Source organism: Eubalaena glacialis, chromosome 17, assembly GCF_028564815.1.
Source record: "Eubalaena glacialis isolate mEubGla1 chromosome 17, mEubGla1.1.hap2.+ XY, whole genome shotgun sequence".
Lineage (NCBI taxonomy): Eukaryota > Metazoa > Chordata > Mammalia > Artiodactyla > Balaenidae > Eubalaena > Eubalaena glacialis.
The window spans coordinates 15,563,303-15,568,626 of record NC_083732.1 but is presented as its reverse complement, the minus strand read 5'-3'; the positions used below and the strand labels follow the sequence as shown (position 1 = coordinate 15,568,626).

The 5,324-nt window shown below is 42.1% G+C and overlaps 1 pseudogene; it reads right to left on the bottom strand.

The window, feature by feature from the left end:
* Positions 1-4,571: 4,571 nt before the first annotated feature.
* On the bottom strand, positions 4,572-4,993 carry LOC133077167 (large ribosomal subunit protein uL24-like; annotated as a pseudogene).
* Positions 4,994-5,324: the final 331 nt, after the last annotated feature.

Sequence of the window (5,324 nt, the reverse complement as noted above, 5' to 3'; positions counted from 1 at the left end):
TGCCATGCGAGAAAGTGATAAATTTCAATTAGAGATTAGTGAAACTAAAAATGTATTTATTATCCTACACAACTTCATGGATCCCCTAGTTCTATCCACAGACTATACTTGAATAGGGTTTTCTTTAATATCATTGGTTTTTTGGGGTAATGTTCTGTACTTTATACAATTAACAAGATTACTTTGAGAAGGAGGTCCAGAGCTTCACCAGGCAAGGTCTTTGTGGATATTCAGAGGTGGTGGTGGTGACAGTTATAGTTAGTGACACGAAAAAGGCCATTTTAAATTTCGGTGACTCCATCCCAGAGCTTTAGTTCCCCAAGAGAACAGAGAAAACGTGCAGGCTTGGGTTTTTTTCCTTTTCTTCTTTTCAGCTTCTTCAGAATCTAGAACAGTGAAAACATCATCCTGCATATCCTATTGCGCTGTAGTTTTTCTAGAAGAATTATGCTCCATTGTATATTCATTGCAGTGAAAATTACTAAACTAATTTTTTGTCATTGGATTAAGAAGTATAATTATGGGGATTTCCCTGGCGGTCCGGTGGTTAGGACTTGGCACTTTCACTGCTGGGGCCCAGGTTCAGTCCTTGGTCGGGAAACCAAGATCCTGCATGCTGTACAGAGTGGTAAAAAAAAAAAAAAAAAAAGAAAAGGAAAAAAAAAGAAATATAATTACACAGACTACAAAATAATATAATTAAAAAAAAAAAACAGGGACTTCCCTGGTCCAGTGGTTAAGACTCTGTGCTCCCAATGCAGGGGGCTGGGTTTGATCCCTGGTCAGAGAACTAGATCCCACATGCCGCAACTAAGAGTTCGCATGCTGCAACTAAAAAGATCGCGCGTGCCACAATGAAGATCTCGCGCGGAGCAATGAAGACCCCACGTGCCGCAACTAAGACCCGGTGCAGCCAAATAAGTAAATATTTTTTAAAAAACCACACAACATAATAGATCATTTGGATAACTCCATAACCATAGAAAGCAAGTCATTACAGGAGAGCTTAGGAACTCACTTGACCATTTTGTTCTTCTGGTTGATATGGCAGCAAGTTGGAAAATGAATACCTTTAGGAAAAAAGCATCTGAAGAAAGATCACAGTGGGACTCAGATTTTATTTTACATTTTCTTTTTCTTTTTCCAAAATAAGATAAGCAGCGACTCCCCCTTGTTACAGCAATGGAAAACTCACTTAACAAACCACTTTTCAGTTATGAGTGAGCTCACAAATCCCTTGACAGCTTTCTGAAGCTATTGCATAACATGTTTAATGACTGAAAATTCACTCCCGTTGCTTCATGGTTAAGTGATTTATAGCTCATTCCTCTACTTTGTTTTCTGTTCGATACACACATGCATTTCTCAGCACCCTCAGTCTCATGGAGCAAGCTCAGCAGGAAGGATAGCGTTGGAACTGCAGGAAACAGTTCAAAACCTGTTTCAGAATACCCTCCCACACTTTTTAAAAAAATAAATAAATCTATCTATCTATCTATTTATTTATTTATTTATGGCTGTGTTGGGTCTTTATTGTACCCTCCCACGCTTAAAAAATTTTTTTTTAATTTATTTATTTAGTTTTTTGGCCACACCCTGCAACATGCGGGATCTTAGTTCCCCAACCAGAGATTGAACCCATGACCCCACAATGGAAGCCTGGAGAGTCCTAACCACTGGACCACCAGGGAATTCCTGCCAATTTCTTAATTTACAATGAGAAATACACCTGTCACAGCACTAGGTGCCATGTTTGTGGATTATAGCACTTTCTCTCCATAGGCAAATGTACATGGGAAACCAAAATACAATCAGAAGATTGTCTGGGAGCATCTAATCAGAGAGAGAGGTATGGATGATCATGCTGGCTGGTGTGTCCTTGACCTTCCATCCTGTGGGACTCTCCTCTCCCCTAAACTGTCTATGGGTCACTGTGTTCTTGCTCTCTTGCCAGATTCATTTTTGACTTTAATTTAGGAACAGTGCTTTCTATTATAATTTTCAGTTGCATGTGTATAAATTGCAACCTTTGCTACAAACGTTAGTGGGAAAGATTTTTTTTTTACTGCAATATATTTTTAAAATGTATTTTATTGAAGTATAGTTGATTTACAATGTTGTGTTAACTTCTACCATACAACAAAATGGTTCAGTTAAACATATATATACATTCTTTTTCATATTCTTTTCCATTATGTTTTATCACAGGATATTGAATATAGCTCCCTGTGCTATAGAGTAGGACCTTGTTGTTTATCCATTCTATCTTTTTTTAAAATTAATTAATTAATTTATTTATTTTTGGCTGCATTGGGTCTTTGTTGCTGTGTGCAGTCTTCTCACTGCGGTGGCTTCTCTTGTTGTGGAGCACGGGCTCTAGGCGCATGGGCTTCAGTAGTTGTGGCATGCAGACTCAGTAGTTGTGGCTCTCAAGCTCTAGAGCGCAGGCTCAGTAGTTGTGGTGCACGGGCTTAGTTGCTCCGTGGCATGTGGGATCTTCCCAGACCAGTGCTCGAACCTGTGTCCCCTGCAATGGTAGGCAGATTCTTAACCACTGCGCCACCAGGGAAGCCCTCCATTCTATATATAATAGTTTGCATCTGCTAATCCCAAACTCCCAGGCCATCCCTTCCCCACAGCCCCCCTTGGCAACCACAGTCTGTTCTCTATGCCTGTGAGTCTGTTTCCATTTTGTAGATAAGTTCATTTGTGTCATATTTTAGATTCCACAGGTAAGTGATATTATATTTGTCTTTCTCTTTCCGACTTACTTCACTTAGTTTTTTGTTTTTGTTTTTGTTTTTGATTTTCACTTTTTGGCTGCGCCATGCAGCATGCAGGATCTTAGTTCCCTGACCAGGGATTGAACCCGCGCACCCTGCAGTAGAAGCGTGGAGTCTTAACTGCTGGACCGCCAGGGAAGTCCCTGACTTACGTCACTTACTATGATAATCTCTAGGGCCATCCATGTTGCTGCAAATGGCATTATTTCCTTCTTTCTTATGGCTAAGTAGTATTCCATTGTATATATGTATCACATCTTCTTTATCTATTCATCTGTCGATGGACATTTAGATTGTTTCCATGCCTTGGCTATTGTAAATAGTGCTGCAATGAATATTGGGTTTACCCCAATATTTTTTAATAAGTGGTCAACCCTCAAACTTTGGAGCCAGCCTGCCTGGGTTAGAAACCTGCTCTGCTATCCCATTAGTCACATGATCTTGAACAAGGCATTTGACCTCTGTGCCTCAGTGTCCTCATCTGTAAAATGGGGGCGATAATAACAGTACCTATGTGATAGAACTGTTATGAGAATTAAACGAGTTAATATATATACAGAGAGTACTTGGCACATAGTGAGTCATATGTAAATGTTAGCCACCACTTTTTCCCGAGGTCAGGATTTTCTTGCCCTGTGATAGTGTGCAATGGGGAAAAAATGGCAATAAGTTAAATGTATAGAAATAGGGAAGAGGTGAAATAATTTCTGGTGTCTCTGTATTAGTTTCCTAATGACACAAAAGAGTGCCACAAACTGAGCGCCTTAAAACAACAAAAATGTATTCTCTCACAGCCCTGGAGGTGAGAAGTCCAAAAGCAAGGTGTTGGCAGAGTCATGCTATCCCTAAGGATCTCAGGGAGGGACTTCCCTGACAGTCAAGTGGTTAAGACTCTACTGCGGGGGGCACAGGTTTGATCCCTGGTCCCCTGGTTGGGGAACTAAGATCCCACATGCCATGCGGCGAGGCCACAAAAAAAAAAAAAAAAAAAAGGCTCTCAGGGAAAATCTGTTCCATCCTTTCTCTTAGCTTCTGGTGTTGCCAGAAATCCTCCCAATAGCCTGCAAGACCTTACATAATTTGCCTGTCCCCACTATTCTCTACTTGGGCTGCTTGGTTGCCAGGCACGCTCCCCATCAGCCTTTGCATAGAGTGCTCCCTGAGATACCTTCCTGGCTCACTCCCTCACTTCCTTCAACTATTTGCCCAATTGTCGTGCTTTCAGTATGGCCCATTCTTTCTTTTTTTTTTAAAAAAAAATTTATTTATTTATTTGGTTGCCCTGGGTCTTAGTTGCAGCTCCCGAACTCCTTAGTTGTGGCACGCAAACTCTTAGCTGTGACATGCATGTGTGATCTAGTTCCCTGACCAGGGATCGAACCCAGGCCCCCTGCATTGGGAGTCTTAACCACTGTGCCACCAGGGAAGTCCCATCAGTGTGACCCATTCTGATCCTCCTATCTGTACAGCCTTTTCCCATTGCACTTATCATCTTCAATGTAGCCGGAACATTCATGGATATTTATTGTCCTCTCTTCCCATCACAATGTCAGCTCCACGAGGGCAGGGGTTTTTGCCCGTTTTGTCTGCTAAAGTGTCCCCAGTACCTAGAGTAGAGCCTAGCCCATGGTGGGGACTCGTTGTATATTTGTGGAATAAAGGAGTGTGGGACGCATAATACCCTTTCCATTTTCGTTATTGTTTTAGATTGATTATGTCATAAATGGCTCTCTTTCCCTCCTTCATTTTAAGTTTTTAATGAAACTTGTGTATAAGATTACTCTATTCCTACATCTTCTCAATTGTTTTTTCCTTAGAGTGGCCCTCTTCTTTCCTACTTGGCGAGATTTGGCTTTATGTTTAAGGATTTTTTGGGGGTCTTTGTCCAGGTTTAGTGGAGTGATATTAACCACCTTCTGGGTGAACGCCCACACGGACAGTTATACCTGTAGCTTCTCCTGCTGCACTCTTTCCGTGTAGATGACATATTTCTGTAACCCTGCCCTATGCCGATTCGCTGCCCTTTCTAGGGCCTTCGCACAACCTGAACTTCGTCGTCCTTCCCGACGGGCATGGATCGAACGTCGTACCTCTGTCTCAGCTCTTTGGAAAAAGGGGACGACAATCTTCCTGCGAATATGGGAAGGTGCACTGAAATGACTTTTATGGTTCTTGCTTTGGTCAGAAGTCACAAGAGGATTCAAATTCATTTTGGCCACTGATGCTTCAGTGATGACTGCAAAAAGAAAGAGCTAAAAAGACTTCTTAATGACTTTCCAGTACAGTACCAATTCTTACAGCTTTCCCCACTGTCTGTATGTAAACTGTTCTTTGTTTTGCTATTTTTACAAAACCTGCCCCGTGCCCTCTGACCTCACCCGCATGCCCTCTGACCTCACTCCCATGCCCTCTGACCTTGCTCCTGCCACTGTCTCCCTTGCTCACTCTGGATCACTCTGGCTCCTTTCTATTCCTTAAGCATCCAGGCAGCCCCTCCCCAAGCCTGCACACACTGCTCTGACCTCCACCTGAATGCCATTC